This window comes from Physella acuta, unplaced genomic scaffold, assembly GCF_028476545.2.
Source record: "Physella acuta isolate Inbredline_101_S28 unplaced genomic scaffold, ASM2847654v3 ptg001238l, whole genome shotgun sequence".
In the NCBI taxonomy this organism is placed as follows: Eukaryota; Metazoa; Mollusca; class Gastropoda; family Physidae; genus Physella; species Physella acuta.
The window spans coordinates 46,179-67,742 of record NW_026732754.1 but is presented as its reverse complement, the minus strand read 5'-3'; the positions used below and the strand labels follow the sequence as shown (position 1 = coordinate 67,742).

The 21,564-nt window shown below is 37.1% G+C and overlaps 1 protein-coding gene across 1 annotated transcript in view; it reads right to left on the bottom strand.

The window, feature by feature from the left end:
* Positions 1-19,296, bottom strand: part of LOC131957416 (uncharacterized) — a 110,880-nt gene extending 91,584 nt beyond the window's left edge. Inside the window, exon 1 of the mRNA XM_059322214.1 lies at positions 19,201-19,296. The gene's annotated coding sequence lies outside the window, so the exon portion shown is untranslated. The remainder of the gene's footprint in view (positions 1-19,200) is intronic.
* Positions 19,297-21,564: the final 2,268 nt, after the last annotated feature.

The following is a 21,564-nucleotide window of genomic DNA, read 5'->3' as shown; positions in this document are numbered from 1 at the left end:
TTATATGAACATTTATAGTTCCGCTACAAGAAGATTATGTGAACATTTATAGTTCCGCTACAAGACAGATTACGAACCATGTTAGCATCACACAATCAATAACCCACAACAGCGACATTATCCAATCGATAACCTACAACTACCACATTATACAATCAATAATCAATCATACTTAAAGAACGCCAGAAATTGGGGAGGGTGGAGATTGGAAAGGATAATTATTCAGACTCCTGATGAATTTCTGAGAGGTTAATACTACGATTTCGAGTAACCCTTGTCACCCTTCCACCCCTACGCGACAGTAATTCACCGCCCCACCCGTCGCGCGAGCTGTCTAGAGATTGTAATTCTGCGAGGTAGGGATCACAGAGGACAAAGCGATTTTTTCCCCCGCCCATATTTCACATCCGGATCTGAAATAATTTTTTTTATACTAGTCGTTTGAATGGTCACGTCCTCTATTAAAAAAAAAAAAAAAATTCCCACCCCCCCCCTTTTTTTTTTTACAAATACACCCTTTCATAGCAACCCTCAGAAACAGACACAGATAAGTCACGGTTATGATTGGTCCATGTTTTATTCATGAGCCCATAAATATGTATTACATGCAGGGGTTAGAGATTTCGCAATGCGCCGGGAAAAATATAATTTACACAACAGAGAAAAAAAAAGAATATTTTTTTTTATGAAGAGGGTGCAGAAGAGGGTAATGAAAGTCCCCTGGGACAAAGGAACGATAAAAAAATATGAATGAGGGGGACATGAGATGATGAAATGAATTATGAAAGTAATGGGAAAAAATGTGCAAGTCCGACAGATTTGCATTTTTTTGTATCAGTGGTTCTCACGGGGTGTCTGGGGGTTCCCTTGGTATTCGCGAGAGAAAATGTACTTCTATAAAGATGGTACATTTCACAGAACGTTATATATATATATATATATATATATATATATATATATATATATATATATATATATATATATATATATATATATATATATATATATATATATATATATGCCTATATAAATGTCTATATATATATGCCCATATATATATCTGTATATATGCCTAGATATATGTCTATATATATATATATATATATACCTATATATATATATATATATATATATATATATATATATATATATATATATATATATATATATATATATATATATATATATATATATAATATTCTGTACTATGAAAAAAAATTCGAAGTTGTTCTGAGCTGAAGATTTTAGAACCTCTGATCATTCTTTTATATTCCTAGTAAAGTAGTAAAAAAAATACAATGTACGCTAGGCGTAAAGTTTTAATGCGTTATCTCGGTATAGGCAATAACTGTCTTTATTTCCGTTATTTACAGAGCTATGACGGTGTCGTAAATTGTGTTATTTGATTAACGGTCTACACGGGGGTCAGACATGAATGAATGAATAAAACATCCATCAGAAGAAACGCGTGTGATTCGAGGTGAATATTAAAGAACCGAAACCGAGCCAAGTGGCGAGAATGGAATTAATAGTATGTGGTAGAGTCTGGGGGCGTGGTCTTGTTGGAATTAATAACAAGGATAAGGGGGGTTATAGGCGTGGTTGGATATGTATATTTGTGTATACAACAATGCTGCTGATTTAATGCCAGTTTGGCTATAAAAAATATACAATAAATGTAAAAAAAAAACTGCGTGAAACATTGCTATTGAAAAACTCGTTATAGCAAGAACTTGCTATAGAGTAGACGTTCCAAGATTAAATGACGTGGAATTCGGCCGTAAGGTCTCAATAAATTTGAATAGATTGGTATTAGTAATGTCAAGCTTCTTAACAATGCCATGTTTCTCTGTAGGGAAAAAAAAAGGGGGGGGGGGGGGTGCAGTCACATCACCACGTACTCTACGGAGTTAGCTCCAACATCATTGTTTACATCAATCTTCTAAACACCACAGTTTTCTACTTCCCTATAGCTAGGGGTTGACAAACATCGCTCTTGTGCAACCTCATCCAATTAAAAACTTAAATTCTTGACTAAAAAAAAACCGGCACAATATTTATACAATTTTTTTTAACGAAACAAGACAAATTTCAGTGATGTGATGAGATAGCATACCATCCTACCTCAGACAAAAAAACAACAACGTAAATAAAAGCAGTAAAAAACGCGTATACATACGTATACACAAGCACACACGTGCACACATTTACGAACACACACGGCAATGTTTAGTTTCTGTAGACGCATGCAACGCGACTAAAACGAGGATAAGACGTAAATATAAAAAACTGGAAGATCTTGTCTAGTCGAGATAAGGGGTGGGCCTGATGTAAACATTGACAAGGGGTGGAACAGGGAATGTTCCAGAAGGTTTGAAGCAGAGGTTTACGAGTGTTATCTTGATTTTCGTGGTGTAAGATACCTTTACAAAAAAAACTGTTGATATATGAGATTAAAGTATTGCGTGATCGTGAAAGCAAATGTTAGTGTCAATTTAATTGAGATTTTGCATGTAATTTTCTTTTTAAGACGAAGATATAGGTTGATTTTAGAGTGATCTGCTGTTGTTAAAGAAAAGTTTTTTTTGTTTTGCATCTCATGGGGGTGATTTGAAAATAGATTAGAATAGATTACATTGTTTGGAGCTTGATAGCAGTTTGTAGGAAAATAACCACAAATGTTGAAGGTGGTTTGTCAATACGGGACTAGGCTGGGTGGTAGAGCGCTCAATGGCTAACTGGAGTGTGTTGGGTTCGGCTCCTAATATATAAAATAATTAAGGAGTATGTGAGAAAGAATTAAAATTTCTTTTAAAATTCCTTCTAAATCAATTAAAGTAATTATCACAGTCTGTAGAACGTCCCTTGTATATACCCAGCTCTGATGGGTACCTCATCCACGCAGACTCTAGTCTATCCAGCTCCAAAGGGTACCTGACTCTGCCTCACCCAGCTCTGATGGGTACCTCATGCACGCAGAAATGGTGAGGACCTGACTCTAATCCAGCTTTAATGGGTACCTGACTCCAATCCACCCTGCTCTAATAGGTACCTGACTCTACTTCATCCAACTTTAAGGGGTACCTGAGTATCCACCCAGGTCTAATGTGTGCCTTACTTCTCCGCCCAGCTCTAAAGGATACTAAAGGCGGTACTAAAATGTCTTCTATGCTCTGATTCTGTCTATCATGCTCAGTGGCATTGCCAAATACGTAATTAACGAAGCAGTAAAGTAAAAAATAATAATAAAGTTCCCTTGCGAACCTAACGTCCATGGGGCAGGTGAAGTAGAGTTTACTTTCCCTAACGTCAGCTGGGTGAACTCAGTGAAGTTCTATGTACTTGAGTTCTTCTCAACTCGAGACTTTCGGGTTAGCAGTCGTATGCTCTATTATTCGACTACACCGCCCCATAACAACGAAGAAGGGCGGAAAGGCGGAGGGTTAAAATATCTTTTAAAATTCGTTCTAAATCGATTACAATAATTATCGCATAGCATGAGCTAATTACACAGAAAATCTAATTAAGGGAGGGAAAAGATAACGACTACCACGTTGATGGAAGGTATGCGTAGTGGGAGTGCTAAACCGTTGTTTCTTTAAAAAAAAACCTTGTTGTGATAGAGGTTTAAGAACTTAATGGAAAGTCAATGGTTGCTGTGTTTTCAATTAGACAAGGAAACTGAAAAAAATATATAATTGATGTAATTGCACATCCCCATAGGTTGCAGTAGGTGGGGGGGGGGGGGGGGGGGGGGTTGCAGGTGGGGGTGGGGGGGGGATGCCAGAGCCGTGACGTGATTCACCTGAACCACGAGTGTTGCTTCATACCTGAGCGGACGCCAGGAATAACAAATAAACCTTGGGAGGGATGGGGTGGGGGGGGGGGGGGGGAGGGAGGGGACGGCCACCTTCATTGACAGCTTGTTTCATTACCCGCTCACGCGTGCCGTCACGTGACTATTGTTACCCGAATTCCAAACAATCTGACATGAAAGGCTGGTTTTGTGTGTGTGTGTGACTTTTTCCATTCTAAAAAAAATCAACTATGCAATTAAATCATGTTGCTTTTCATCCGTTTCTCTAGCATATAAATAAATAAATAAATATATATATATATATATATATTTATATATATATATATATATATATATATATATATATATATATATATATATATATATATATATATATATATATATATATATATAAGTAGTATATTAGGTCCCTTTTGGAGCGAATGGGGGTGGTGGTGGTGGAGGTGGAGGTGGAACAAAGGCTATATAGGAAAATACTCCCCCAGCCTGGTACAATGAAATATAGCAAAATACTCGGAGGTGGAGGGGGAGCCTGCCGCAGCCTGCCGCAAAGACATATAGCAAAATACTCCCTGGGGGAGGTGGAGGTACACTGACATATAGTAAAATACTCCCCCACCTGGGGGAGGTGGATGGTGAGGGTTAAACCTGTTATATAGTAAAATACTCCCCCACCTGGGGGAGCAGGTGGGTGAGGGTGGTGGAGCCGGAGGGACAATGACATATAGTAAAATACTCCCCCACCCTAGGGTGGGAGAGGTGGTGGGGGTGACCTTGTGACGTAATCTCCGGTGACCTTGTGACGTAATCAGTGACCTTGTGACGTAATCATTGACCTAGTTACGTAATTTTAATGCGTTTTTTAATGAGTTTTAATGAGTTTTTTAAAATTTTAATTAGTTTTTATTAACGAGTTACGTAATTGGATTTTAATTTTGTTTATTTTAAATTTTAATTTTGTAATTTTTATTAACTAGTTACGTAATTTGATTATTTGTTTACTTTTTAATTATTTTTATTTTGTTTATTTTTAATTTAATTTTATTTTATAATTAGTTAAATTATTATTAACTAGTTACGTAATTTGATTTTAATTACTTTTGTTTATTTATTTATTTGTTGGTTTGTTTATTTGATTGTATGTATGTTTAATAGTAAACGGATAGGGGTGTTGGTGGATGAGAGGGGGAGTAATGATGGGGTTTGAGGGTAGGGGTGCGCTAGCGTGTACTTTGTGAATAACATCCATTAACCAGACATGTAACACCTGTTACGTATCGACCGCCCGCGAAGTTTTCCGGGCTGCGCGTTTTTAATGGGAATGTATTGATCGCACCCGTTGGGCCATCAAATGAGAGCCTACCTAATTAAATTTGATCACGCATCAGCGATTTATGTGGGTTCACTGACAACAGCTGGTACTGTAATTAGGCTGAACAAACGGGCTTTTTTACTACCTTGTTGTAACTATTGATTTTAATTAAGTTGATTTTAATTACTTTGTTTATGTTTTGTATGTTTATTTTTAATAAGTTTAATTAATTTGATTTTTATTTAAATTTGATTTTTTAATTAGTTTAATTTTTTAAATTTTAATTATTTTAATTTATTATTTGTTTGAAATTCATTTTAATTAATTTGATTTTAATTACTTTGTTTAATTTATTTATTTGATATATTTCTTTTCTTTGATGTATGGTATTTAAAATAAAAGACACTGTTTATTTGATTGTATGTATGTTTAATAGTAAACGGATAGGGGTGTTGGTGGATGAGAGGGGGAGTAATGATGGGGTTTGAGGGTAGGGGTGCGCTAGCGTGTACTTTGTGAATAACATCCATTAACCAGACATGTAACAGATGTTACGTATCGATTCACCAACAAAGTTTTTTAATATTGATCGCACCCACGGGCCATCACAGCATGATGTCCCGCCTAATTAAATTTTGTTACGCATCGTCGATTTTATGTGTTGTTCACGGAAGCGAACACCGTAGGGTCCGGTGTTTAATGAGGTCCATTAAGCGCGTCTCCGCGTTAAGTGTGGTAACAGCTGTACCACTTTAATTGATTTTTCCCCGCTCGGTTACTAGAGTGAGAAGCCATCACGTAACAGCTGGTGCTGTAATTACGCCGAGTAAGGACATTGGTTGTAACTATTCGCTTATAGCGAGGGTCAACGAAAACAAAATATATTTAAGGGTCGGAATTTTCTTTCAACCACCGTTAAATCAGGTTTTGAGACGAAACGAAGTCTCGGTAGGTTCGTGTTTTTTTTTTAATGGGCGACAGGGCGACTTGGTGCGTTGGTACGTAGGTATGCGGGGTAGACATGTTTTTTACAAGTCTGGAAAAGTAATTACGTTTTTTATGACCGTTCCGATTTTCTTTTGATCTGACCACCATTTGACCACCCTGACCCAGATAAATTTAACAAATGTTCAATACATAGTCGCTTATAGTAACATGGGTGAGGGGTGTAAGCAGGCGGGTGACGGTGTGAACAGGTGGGTGAAGGGGGAAATATTAACAAATGTTCAATACATACTCGCTTATAGTAACATGGGTGAAGGGGTGTAAGCAGACGGGTGACGGTCTTATCAGGTGGGTGAAGGGTGAAAGGTGGGTGAAGGTGGAGAAGGTGGGTGAAGGGGGGAACACGAGTAGGAGTAAAGGATATATAGTAAAAGACTCTACCACCTGAGTGAGGTGGGTGAGGAGGCGGATTTTAATTTTAATTTTTTTATTTTATTTTTTCAGCATCTGTTAACTTTAAGGTTCTATAACTCTATATATTTAAATACATTTTTTTATTCAAACGAGTTTACTTTTCCTAATGTAAGTACAGGTAAAGAGGGATTTCCTATAGATCTGTAATGAAGTAGGCCTTGTTGACTATGACTGGTTGTCCAGGTGTTGACATGATACACTTTTTTTGAGATACACGTACACACACACACACACACACACACACGCGCGCGCGCGCGAAATTCATACTAGGTCGGTAAAGGCGGAGAGAACTTATAGGTATACATTATCATGGCGACAACAAAAGCGACCCTTATTTTATTAACATGAAAGCGTGTTTTCCAAAAAGTGTCACCAGGCCGTTGCCATTTTCACAGCGGGGTTTATTTTAAGTGCACCTTGTGCACGTTTGTTTACATTTTAAAAGACGTATCGCGTGTCTTCCCCACATGTCTTCCCTAATAGAGAAACGAGAGGAAAGACAACTGTTCTAAAATTAGAACAGACTTGTTTACAGCCACGAGTATCGTCCCTTGTGAAAAAAATTGCGCGTCAGAATCCTTAACTAAACAGTCAATTTCTTTAACAAGTTAAAAATAATTTAGGAAGACAAGGGTTAACAACATTAGACGCCACCATTTTTGTTTCATGTGACGACAAGGCACAATACACTTTTGTAGTTTATGTCTCAAGTAGAGAGGTGGGATATTTTTTCTTTGTAAGAGTCTTGTAAACAATGGGTAGAGGAGGCGATTACTAAGTAAGAGGGGAGAGAACGTGACTTGCATCGCGATATTTGAAAACATGGCGATGTTTAACCTCAAGCAGATTACCTTCCCATGTTCGCTTTAGTATTACAGTTTTCATCAAACTTCTTTTTGACTTGAACTTCTTTAATTTTTAAGAAAGTTTACTTATACATAAGACGTTATGTCTAATTACAATTTTTTTATTTTCACCACTCAATGTATTTTCTTTTTCTATATCTTACATTGTCATCTTAATTTTTGATCACCTTAGTAAAAATTTGCTTAAGATTATAAACTTCGAGTTTTAAAAAACAACAACGTTATAGTACGTCGTGTCAAATGACACACCGTTTAAAATGTCTACATTTAAAGTTCACCAATATAATGACGTAAAAACTAAATATGATATGACGTTAGCATACATATCATACAATCTAATCACTCTAAAGTACAAATCAATAATTTTTATTGATTAAGGGGCTGGGTGAGGTATTTTTATCACTATTCGCCTTTCCCCTTCCCTTTGTCCGCAACCCCATTTCTCCTTCTCCCATCCCTAACCTCAATACCAACCGATAGATACACAGACCGTACCACTACCCATTCTATTCCATTTAAGAGACAAAGGATGTATGACAATCCTAAAGACAAATATTTATTCAACTAATATCACAACCCCTAGACACTACTCCAACAGACTGGTCTATGTAACTTGTAGACACTACTCCTCGTTGAATATCTCTTGCACCCTAGCCACCTATGTCTGCCGCCCTCGCCCCCGTCCCTAAACACCCGGTAGATAAACAGACCGTACCTCTACCCACACTATTACTTGGACAGACAAAGTAACAGACAAACATTTATCTGTATTCAACTAATGTTACAAGTGACAACGTTCCCATCCAACTCTGAAACACCCATGGCCGAATTTCGAAACCAGCCTCGTTGAAAACTCCCCTGACCCTAGTTTAACTTTGCCTCACCGATTCCAAAACAGTCCTGTACCAAACACCCATGCACCAACTTTGAAACCTGTCTTGTTGAAAACAAAGACCGTCCCACTCTAGTGTAAACTCTACCCCGACCAACTCCGAAACATGGATTTGAAACACGCCTCGGTGAAACCCAAACTCCCCCGACGCTAGTTTAAACTCTTCCCTCATCACTTCAAAAACATCCCTGTACCAACTTTGAAACACGCCTCGGTGAAACCCAAACTCCCCCGACGCTAGTTTAAACTCTACACCAATCGATTCCAAAACATGCCTGTAACAACTTTGAAACCGGCCTCGGTGAAAACAAAAACCATCCCACCGTAGTATAGACTCGGCCCCTAACACTTCCAAAACATGCATGTACTAACTTTGAAACCACCCTCGGTGAAAACTTCACCGACCCTAGTATGGACTCTACACCTACCGATTCCAAAACACGCATGTTCCGAGTTCAAAACCAACCTTCACCGACACTAGTATGAACTCGACTACCAACAATTCCTAAACATGCATGTTCCGAGTTCAAAACCAACCTTCACCGACACTAGTATGAACTCGGCTACCAACAATTCCCAAACATGCATGTACCAACTTTGCAACTTGCCTCAGTGTTAACAAAACTCCCGACCCTAGTATGAACTCGAATGCCAACAATTCCTAAACATGCATGTCCCAACTTTGTAACCTGCCTCGGTGAAAACTTCACCGACCCTAGTATGGACTCTACACCTACCGATTCCAAAACATGCATGTTCCGAGTTCAAAACCAACCTTCACCGACCCTAGTATGAACTCGGCTACCAACAATTCCAAAACACACATGTTCCGAGTTCAAAACCAACCTCGGTGAAAACTTCACCGACCCTAGTATGAAGACGGCCCCTAACAATTCCAAGGATGCATGTAAGACCTTCGAAACCACCCTCGGTGTAACCAAAACACCTCCGTCCCTAGTGTAAACTCTGCCGCATCCAACTCCTAAACATCCATGGTCCGAGTTCAAAACCAACCTCGGTGAAAACTCCCACGACTCTCGTATAAACTCTCTACCTAACAATTCTAAAACATGGATGTACTAACTTCGAAACATCCCTCTGTGTTAACAAAACTCCCCCGACCCTACTATAGGCTCGACCCCTAACAATTCCAAAACATGTATGGTCTAGCTTCGAACCCTGCCTCGGTGAAAACGTCACAGACTCTAGTTGAACGGTGCCCCTAGCCAACTCCAAACCTTCCCTGGGCACCCGAATAAAAATACCTCACCCAGCCCCTTAATCAATAAAAATTATTGATTTGTACTTTAGAGTGATTAGATTGTATGATATGTATGCTAACGTCATATCATATTTAGTTTTTACGTCATTATATTGGTGAACTTTAAATGTAGACATTTTAAACGGTGTGTCATTTGACACGACGTACTATAACGTTGTTGTTTTTTAAAACTCGAAGTTTATAATCTTAAGCAAATTTTTACTAAGGTGATCAAAAATTAAGATGACAATGTAAGATATAGAAAAAGAAAATACATTGAGTGGTGAAAATAAAAAAAATTGTAATTAGACATAACGTCTTATGTATAAGTAAACTTTCTTAAAAATTAAAGAAGTTCAAGTCAAAAAGAAGTTTGATGAAAACTGTAATACTAAAGCGAACATGGGAAGGTAATCTGCTTGAGGTTAAACATCGCCATGTTTTCAAATATCGCGATGCAAGTCACTTTCTCTCCCCTCTTACTTAGTAATCGCCTCCTCTACCCATTGTTTACAAGACTCTTACAAAGAAAAAATATCCCACCTCTCTACTTGAGACATACACTACAAAAGTGTATTGTGCCTTGTCGTCACATGAAACAAAAATGGTGGCGTCTAATGTTGTTAACCCTTGTCTTCCTAAATTATTTTTAACTTGTTAAAGAAATTGACTGTTTAGTTAAGGATTCTGACGCGCAATTTTTTTCACAAGGGACGATACTCGTGGCTGTAAACAAGTCTGTTCTAATTTTAGAACAGTTGTCTTTCCTCTCGTTTCTCTATTAGGGAAGACATGTGGGGAAGACACGCGATACGTCTTTTAAAATGTAAACAAACGTGCACAAGGTGCACTTAAAATAAACCCCGCTGTGAAAATGGCAACGGCCTGGTGACACTTTTTGGAAAACACGCTTTCATGTTAATAAAATAAGGGTCGCTTTTGTTGTCGCCATGATAATGTATACCTATAAGTTCTCTCCGCCTTTACCGACCTAGTATGAATTTCGCGCGCGCGTGTGTGTGTGTGTGTGTGTGTGTACGTGTATCTCAAAAAAAGTGTATCATGTCAACACCTGGACAACCAGTCATAGTCAACAAGGCCTACTTCATTACAGATCTATAGGAAATCCCTCTTTACCTGTACTTACATTAGGAAAAGTAAACTCGTTTGAATAAAAAAATGTATTTAAATATATAGAGTTATAGAACCTTAAAGTTAACAGATGCTGAAAAAATAAAATAAAAAAATTAAAATTAAAATCCGCCTCCTCACCCACCTCACTCAGGTGGTAGAGTCTTTTACTATATATCCTTTACTCCTACTCGTGTTCCCCCCTTCACCCACCTTCTCCACCTTCACCCACCTTTCACCCTTCACCCACCTGATAAGACCGTCACCCGTCTGCTTACACCCCTTCACCCATGTTACTATAAGCGAGTATGTATTGAACATTTGTTAATATTTCCCCCTTCACCCACCTGTTCACACCGTCACCCGCCTGCTTACACCCCTCACCCATGTTACTATAAGCGACTATGTATTGAACATTTGTTAAATTTATCTGGGTCAGGGTGGTCAAATGGTGGTCAGATCAAAAGAAAATCGGAACGGTCATAAAAAACGTAATTACTTTTCCAGACTTGTAAAAAACATGTCTACCCCGCATACCTACGTACCAACGCACCAAGTCGCCCTGTCGCCCATTAAAAAAAAAACACGAACCTACCGAGACTTCGTTTCGTCTCAAAACCTGATTTAACGGTGGTTGAAAGAAAATTCCGACCCTTAAATATATTTTGTTTTCGTTGACCCTCGCTATAAGCGAATAGTTACAACCAATGTCCTTACTCGGCGTAATTACAGCACCAGCTGTTACGTGATGGCTTCTCACTCTAGTAACCGAGCGGGGAAAAATCAATTAAAGTGGTACAGCTGTTACCACACTTAACGCGGAGACGCGCTTAATGGGCCTCATTAAACACCGGACCCTACGGTGTTCGCTTCCGTGAACAACACATAAAATCGACGATGCGTAACAAAATTTAATTAGGCGGGACATCATGCTGTGATGGCCCGTGGGTGCGATCAATATTAAAAAACTTTGTTGGTGAATCGATACGTAACATCTGTTACATGTCTGGTTAATGGATGTTATTCACAAAGTACACGCTAGCGCACCCCTACCCTCAAACCCCATCATTACTCCCCCTCTCATCCACCAACACCCCTATCCGTTTACTATTAAACATACATACAATCAAATAAACAGTGTCTTTTATTTTAAATACCATACATCAAAGAAAAGAAATATATCAAATAAATAAATTAAACAAAGTAATTAAAATCAAATTAATTAAAATGAATTTCAAACAAATAATAAATTAAAATAATTAAAATTTAAAAAATTAAACTAATTAAAAAATCAAATTTAAATAAAAATCAAATTAATTAAACTTATTAAAAATAAACATACAAAACATAAACAAAGTAATTAAAATCAACTTAATTAAAATCAATAGTTACAACAAGGTAGTAAAAAAGCCCGTTTGTTCAGCCTAATTACAGTACCAGCTGTTGTCAGTGAACCCACATAAATCGCTGATGCGTGATCAAATTTAATTAGGTAGGCTCTCATTTGATGGCCCAACGGGTGCGATCAATACATTCCCATTAAAAACGCGCAGCCCGGAAAACTTCGCGGGCGGTCGATACGTAACAGGTGTTACATGTCTGGTTAATGGATGTTATTCACAAAGTACACGCTAGCGCACCCCTACCCTCAAACCCCATCATTACTCCCCCTCTCATCCACCAACACCCCTATCCGTTTACTATTAAACATACATACAATCAAATAAACAAACCAACAAATAAATAAATAAACAAAAGTAATTAAAATCAAATTACGTAACTAGTTAATAATAATTTAACTAATTATAAAATAAAATTAAATTAAAAATAAACAAAATAAAAATAATTAAAAAGTAAACAAATAATCAAATTACGTAACTAGTTAATAAAAATTACAAAATTAAAATTTAAAATAAACAAAATTAAAATCCAATTACGTAACTCGTTAATAAAAACTAATTAAAATTTTAAAAAACTCATTAAAACTCATTAAAAAACGCATTAAAATTACGTAACTAGGTCAATGATTACGTCACAAGGTCACTGATTACGTCACAAGGTCACCGGAGATTACGTCACAAGGTCACCCCCACCACCTCTCCCACCCTAGGGTGGGGGAGTATTTTACTATATGTCATTGTCCCTCCGGCTCCACCACCCTCACCCACCTGCTCCCCCAGGTGGGGGAGTATTTTACTATATAACAGGTTTAACCCTCACCATCCACCTCCCCCAGGTGGGGGAGTATTTTACTATATGTCAGTGTACCTCCACCTCCCCCAGGGAGTATTTTGCTATATGTCTTTGCGGCAGGCTGCGGCAGGCTCCCCCTCCACCTCCGAGTATTTTGCTATATTTCATTGTACCAGGCTGGGGGAGTATTTTCCTATATAGCCTTTGTTCCACCTCCACCTCCACCTCCACCACCACCACCCCCATTCGCTCCAAAAGGGACCTAATATACTACTATATATATATATATATATATATATATATATATATATATATATATATATATATATATATATATATATATATATATATATATATATATATATATATATATATATATATATATATATATATATATGTTACGGTCAAAGCCCGAAGTCGGCCAATGCGCGGATTGGCCGGCCAATCCGCGGATTGGCCAATATCACCTCCCATAGGTCGGTCAAAGTCCGAAACTTTGCTTGATTTCGGCCTTTGGCCGGCCAGTCCGCGGACTGGCCATGGTGGACCGGCCAAAGTCTTAATTAGAAGATCATCTGGCTAGGGACGACAGGCCAAAGTTCGAATTAGAAAATCATGAGCAGATTTTGGTTTTTTTAATGCCGTAAGGATCATGAAATTAAGTCTTTATTGATTATTAATTAAAGTAAATGACAGAAACATTCAAATTTTTTTATTGTACTATAGTCTCAATCAATCAATATTATCATTTGTTACAACAAGTTGAACTTTTATGGCATTTAGAATTACATAGAAGCTTGTTATTTTTACACTTGCATATATTTGTTGTGCACTTGGTTGTGCAATTGCAGCGAGTGTAGCCTTGGCCCCCAGTCAATGATTGTGAAGATGCGATGGTTCGTAGTGATTTTTCCTCAGTGCCAACTGACGACAATAAGAGCAGTTTTTGGTGAAGAATTGAAAACTCACTTCTAGCATACAGTTGTTTTAGAACACCATGTCTGTATTATAATAATCAAAGATCTAAATTTTACCGATTTTGGCAGACATGACTCCACAATCAAGCAAACGTTGTGTTAAACAGTCAAGTAATCCGCAGTGCAAAGAAATCTGGAATGCAATTCTGTCGGTATTAAATATCATGCAGTCCAGTCAAGGCACGGTGTTGGGTCTGCTTTATTTGGTATTCCCCTTTTGTTGGGGAAATATGGTTTCTGACGCCCACGCCATCTAAAGTAGCTTGGACATTATTGTTCAAATTACAAGGAACGCGGCAAAGTCTTTTGAACGTTCCGTCTTGTTGCACGTGGTCGGTGAAGCCGACTGTCTTTGATTTTGTTCTTTGATGATTGTCTCACCTCGTCATCATGGAGGAGGCTGTTGTACAGTTTACAGTTGTAGCCCATATATGGAAACTAACATGGATTTACATTTTTTCTTTTGACAGCCATCTGCTATGTCTATCTCATGGTCTGACGGCCATTTTGATCCATGTCGCCTTGCATATAGAATGCTATACAAACAAGAGCTAAACAATACGTTACTCACAATGAAACCGCACCCAGAATAATGGAAACGCGATCACAACTTAGTCTAGATAGAACATTGGCCAGGACATCCCGGCCAATGCGCGCATTGGCCGGCCAATGTACAAAATACGCTTTCAAGTTTAAGCACTTCGGACTTTGGCCAGTACGTCCCGGCCAGTGCGCGCATTGGCCGGCCAATGTACGAAATACGATCTTAGTTCTAAGTTCTTCGGGCTTTGGCCAAGAGAGCCGGCCAATCCGCGCATTGGCCGGCCAATCCGGGGTTTGGCCGCACTTCGGGCTTTGACCGTAACATATATATATATATATATATCGCTTTAGATATAGCAATCCATTAGGCACATGAAGTAGATTCATATGTTTCTTGACCTCAGAATATGAAGGGATAGTAGTGTGGTCATGAACGGAAGTCGGGTATCTATCAGGTACGAGTGGACTCATGGGCGTTTCACTGTCTTGAACCCGGATTCGAACTCGAGACTTTCATGTTAGCAGTCTAGCGCTGTAGCGTTAGGCCTCGCCGTCCCATAAATTACAGTTAAGCAACGTGGGGAGGGAGGGGGGGGGAGCCGAAAGAAACCAAGGCAGAAAGCGGCACATCGGCAAGTAGCAATAGCACCTGCTGGTGGTGTTTGTCTTTCAATACACGTTCCATTTTTTTTTTACGTTCAATTTTCTATACAAGCACTTATTTAAAAAGTCTATTACGGTGAAGCACTTTACAACAACAGTCTTTAATTATTTTTAATTTTTTTTTTTACATTTTTTTTTTCAAAAAATTGAGCAAAATAGGTAAGTTGTTTTTGTTTTGTCAATTACAAATTTCTGAACGAAGACATGAAGAATGACAACTAAAAATAAAACACTGTTGGGGGGGGGGGGGGATGGATTTAAGAAAAAAGCTAATTGGTGTGGAGAGAAACGAAAGGTAAAAATTTGTACTCACACGATCAATGACCCAAACGACTGCACCTGAAGAATGTGCTAGATGTTTTGGCGTGGGAACGTGTAGGGCAAGGTGAGTCAAGGTGGGGTGGGGTAGGTGGGTAGGTGGTGGTGGTTCCTGGGGGGAGGGGGATGTATCGTGGATTTTGTAATTGGATTATGGGATTGATGTATCTTGGTGTGAAGTGTGTAAATTTGTGTTGGTGGATTAGGAGAAAAGTGTGGGTGTAGTGTGGGGGTGTGGGGGGGGGGGGATAATGTGGAGTAATGGAGAGGAGGTGGAGAGTATAAAAGTTAGAAATGGTGAGACAAGAGTATAACCCTAACAATGGTGAGACGATATAGAGTGGTGAGACAAAGAGTATAAACCTAAAAATGGTGAGACGATATAGAGTGGTGAGACAAAGAGTATAAACCTAAAAATGGTGAGACAAGAGTATAACCCTAACAATGGTGAGACGATATAGAGTGGTGAAACAAAGAGTATATACGTGATAAATGGTGAAATGCTATAAAGGTAAGAAAAATGTTTTAAAATGCTAAATGACAAACAGAAAAGTCGTTTCTTCTGAAGCCAATAGAATACCCATAAAATTAATGAGATTCTCTGCCTTAGAGTCAAGCCAAAGATAATATAAATTATAGCAGGATAATTATTGTAAAAAAAAACACACACACATCGAAGTGAGTTCACTAAAAAAAAAAAAACATCAGGTAATTTATCAATTACTTTGTTCTGAACCCTTCACCTACTTTTTTTTACTTCTGAATACTGTCGTACAACACATAAAAAAACATAATGAAATTCTAAAACATCATCTAAAACATCATCTAAAACATCATCTAAAACATAATCTTCCAACCAAGATTCGAATTCGGTTCACTATTGTTAATTAACCTAAGAGCACTGGTTTTATCATTCTAGCCGAAGCTAAATCGATTACCAACTACTACACGAAGTTAAAGTATTACAAACTGTAGCTTTTAAAATGGAAATTAAGTTTGCTGATTAAAAAATAACCCTTTTCCTTTGTAAGATATGAAACAGAGTTAATTTAACGAAATAGAAATATCCAGTGTTCACACAAAAACCCACTTGTTTCTTTGACACAAAAAAAAACTATTCCTTCACATAAAAGTTCCAAGTTTCTTCACTAAAAATTACAAGTTTCTTTACACAAAATAAACGAACATCCAGTACTCACACAAACACTCCAAGTGTCTAGTCTATAACATGACAAATACATCACGTCAATAAAAGCTCCAGCGATTGAGAATTTCAAAAGCTTGTTTACCACAACTGTATTACCGTACTTTTTTTTTACACTACATTCCGAGCTAGAGTACAAAGTAATTCCCAGTGTGAGATGTTTTGTTAATTCGTCCATCAAGAGAGTGCGTGTGTGTGTGGTTGTGTGAGTGATGTTTTGTTAATTCCCCCATTAGGAAAGAATGTGTGTGTGTTTGCGTGTGAAGTGAAGGAAGTTTGTTTGCGTTTGTGATATGTGATTAAAGGAAAATATATGGTAAAAAAAAAATTACTTACTTACAATTATTATAAAAACTATCGTTCAATAACTAACAGAAAAAATATATGGGAGATTTAGCTAAATAAAAATGCTTTTCCAGATTCATATACAGTAACATAGATCTGTTGCGGACTGTATTATTTATTCTAGGAGTGAACTATGGACGAGTAAAACATTAAGTTCGTATGACTCGACACATAAAACTGAATAGACACATAAAAGTTATATAAAAATGTAGTAAAGATTCCTCTATAGAATGCATATCGAGTCTAGTTATTGAATTTCTGTTTTAACACACAAAAAAACACACAAAAAAACACATAAAAATGTACATATCGTGTACGTAAGTGGGCTGTTATGTGCTAGGTTATAAATGTGTCACATTTTTTCACACTTGTGCCTATGGTTTGTGATTGTGTAGAGTGGGGGGAGGAGGTGGAGGGGCGGTTATGAGGTTTTCACATACGTGGCTATAGGCTGTGTGTGTTGTGTTATGTGTAAGTGATTGTGTCGTGTGTGTATGTGTGTCTGTATGTTCTGTCGCATTGTAAAAAGCTGCTAATATTTCTTCCAGACAGGTAGCAGAGTAGCCGGGGGGGGGGGGGGTGTGACATAAAAGCCATTAAAAATCTCATCCAAATTTAATTAACCATCGAGCAGAAAAAAATAGGGGGAAAAAGTAAATTTATGCTTTTATTTTTTTAAGCAAAAAAAAAAAAGCTTTATAAAATAAATTATCGTTTCAATTTTCTAAGACCTTGTACTAGATCTATATGAGAACATTTTTTTTAAATATCTGATCGTGTTGACAAGAGAGAAAGAATTTCTTTTTTAAATGAAGCTAATATTTTAAGTATAGTTGTAAAACATTAATGATATTTTTTAAAGTACCGAACGATCAATTTCAAACTGAAAGGCCGCCCACTCCCTACGTTTAAATAAAATATTTTAGATAAAAAAACATTTTTTTTAGGAAATTGTAAATTCGTGCGGTATCATCAATATTACATGACAGGCATTGAATGTTTCACTGAAAAAGCACGCCATTTTCATCTTACAGAAACCATTTTTTTTTTTTGTAAACGGCTGCCAACTAATCGCATTAAAATTTGTTCCTATTTAAAAGACACCACACACTACAAAAAGTACGCATGATTTATTCATAAAACTAATATTTAGAGTACACAGCGATAGACGACGTTCAGATCAACACTGACCTATTTTGTTCCTGTAGTAGTAGAAAAGTCACGCATGCGCAATGGGCGCGAGCTATAAATAGTGCTGATCTCTTTTTTGCCCCCATTGAATAGACATTATAGAGTCAGCAGTATAAAAGAACCGGTTATGTTTCTCAAGGCGAACAGCTTGTATCAAGTGATCGTTGTATACAAAGAATATTTAATTAAGTACGGTTTTTTAATTTAAATAATAATAGCTCGAGAATGTCTGGTTGTCGAACTTCTATAAGAAGAATTTTATGTTTTTACTTTCTCGTATATACGAAGTATAGAGAAAGTCTTGTAATCGTGCAAAAAAAAAATCGAGATTTTTACAAATCTCGACGTTTCACACCTCACTGATACGGAAAAACATAATTTTGCAATCTTGTCCGTATGTCTGTGTGTCTGTCTGTGTGTCTGTGTGTCTGTCTGTCCGTGTGTAAACACGATAACTTGAGAACCGTTACAGCTAGGTTGATGAAATTTCATATATAAGTATTTTATCAAAATCGTAGATCCGTATCAACTTTTGAGCGATTTCCGATAACCGGAAGTGGTACTTTTCCTACTTTGAATTTTTCAAAAGCCTATAACTTGAGTACTATTTCAGATAGATAAATTAAATTTCATATGTAAGTAAAAGATCTAATTCTCTACCTTCTATCAAATTTTGAGTCATTTCCGTTGACTGGAAGTAGTACTTTACGCTATCTCTGATTTCTCAAAAAACTAATGTAAATTTTAAAAGTAATAATAATATTGCGCACCATTATGCGCTTTTTTATTTGGCGTTCACTTGGTGTGCAATTAATTTGTCTACGAGATTTTATTCTATTTTTAAAACTTTAAGTATTTAAAATGGATTAAAAATCATGTCTATAGCCCGAGTTCCCATCCCCTGTTATTTTATATAAGAATATTCGAGAAAGTTTAGGGGAGATCACTCCCGGTTTATTTTTAATTGTGTGTTACTATGCTGAATTCCTATTCTGGAATGTTACAATTATAAGATAATTAATTTCATAGACGCTTTAATTTACCAATTAACACAAAAAAATGACTTACTGGAGGTCCGCGCGTCTGTCATACACCTGGTTATAAAATAGCTCAGTAGGTCAACTGTGATTAGTCACTGGTCAATGGTGGCAGCTCGCATGGCCTGAAATAAGGACAGACGACAGGTTGCAACAACAATCAAAACAAAATCAGATTTGTACAGCTAACTTATATTTATAGCTATAGTTCATTGTAAAGAGAAAAACGGTTAGTCTATTTAAAAAAACAAGGTGAACAGAGACAAAAAAATAATGTTATAGTAAAAAAAAAACAACTAGGTTTGGTTTATTTTTAGACGTTAAGGCTAAAACTATAATGTCGGTTGGGTTTTCGTGTGACCTGTTTATGGAAAATAAATAAATCATATCAAATATAATCTCGACCTATAGCACAACCTCCAAGATCATATATATATATATATATATATATATATATATATATATATATATATATATATATATATATATATATATTGTATAACATTCGGCAAGATAAATAATTTCTGATTAAATTACAGAAACAACAAGATACTTTTAACTTTCAATGTATTTCAATGGACGAAAAGTAATGAATGAAAAAAAATACAAATTAAACAAAAACTACAAAATGATATAAGAAATAAATAAACTAAACCCACGAAGCAATATGTGACAGAACAAAGAAACAACTCGAGATAATTAAATTTAAAAAAAAACACACACACACAATACCGTGTCGATGAATAGACAAAGATCAGAGATTAATTATGCAACAAGTACAAAGAACAAACTACACGCTGAAATACAGACCTTGTATAAAAACTAATTAGATTATAACTATAACCACAGTTGGCTATCCAAACCATCGACCGGAGAAAATATTAAACACCAATTTACACTGTTGCAAATAATGCCGTTTCAAAAAAACAAAACAATGAAATCCACATAGCCTCGAAACCACTTTATCAAAACCACTGTTAAAAAAACATTTTTACTGAAAGCCAGACGACCCATATGGTTTTGAACCCACTCTCCCGTCCCCCCGGACCGCGCGTATTTAAGTATTTATGCCCAGGACACTCCATCACAAGTCTCGACCGATCGACAGCTGCCTCCCGCAAGAAAACAAGGTGTGACATTGTCACCTAATAAAACCAGAGGTGACAATTGGTTAGAGAGCTTTAATTGTTTTTACCAACCACCCTCCCGTTTTCACACTTATGTATACGTTTACACAAAATAAAAACTCGTTCGAATGAAATGTCGTTTTTTTCCCCCATTTTTTTAAAATAAAAAAAAATGGAATTAGTCCCATGATGCTAATATTACTTCATTTTCATCTAAAACAAAACTTAACTAAAAGATTTTCTGCTGACGTTTTAGTAGGATTTAAGCACCATGTTTTGCGCACTGTGTTTTGCGCACCACATGTTGAGTACAAGCGTAAAAAAATATGCAAAGCGAATATGTAAACACTTTCCAGCATAACCGACTAATTTTGTAGTCCTACATTAATTATTTTCAAGACAAAATCGTCTTTAAAGGCGTGCTTCGATTATTCAAGTTAAAAAAAAAATAAAAAACAACAGAAAACAAAGAAAACCGAAAGCCATAATTCTTAAAGGAGAGAAATCGATTTTCGTCGAACTTCAAAACGTAATTTTAAACATGTTTTTAACGTAAAAGTTAAACGCCATTTTTGTTTCTATTTAGACATGACAAAAGGTCAAACAAACTTGTGCAACTGTGACAAGGCGAAAGCTCTTGAAACAACATTAGTTTAAAACCTAAAAATCCGACAAACGTTGCGACAGGGTTGAAACAACCAAGTCAACATGATACGATTAATGTATTTTCTGGGTGAGTTATAGGCACACGTCGCTAAAAATTGTTACCCAGTTTTTTTAAAGAATTTAAAAAAAATAATATTTTTCAAGAAAATGTCACAGTTAAAATGTTGGTGTCGTTGGTGTAGCGTGGCGTATAAATTAATTATTCACCGTGCGTTTTTAATATTGATGACGTGGAGTGTTAATTAGAACCTTACTTCGAGCATATGGGGAAGTGGTTGGGAGGGGTGGGGGTAGAAAAGTGGGAGGGGTGGGGGTGGGCAGGTGGTTGGGAGGGGTGGGGGTAAGAAAGTGGGAATGGTGGGGGTGGGGGGGTGGTTGGGGGGGGGGCGTAAGAAAGTGGGAAGGGTGGGGACAGGCAAGTGGTTGGGTGGGGTGGGGGTAGGAAAGTGGGAGGGGTGGGCGGGTGGTTGGGAGGGGTGGGGGTAGGAAAGTGGGAGAGGTTAGGATAGGCAAGTGGTCGGGACGGTTGGTGTAGAAAAAAGTGGGTTTTGAAACACGGGTGTAACATACCACATGGCGCCGATCTTTTATGATAATGTCCA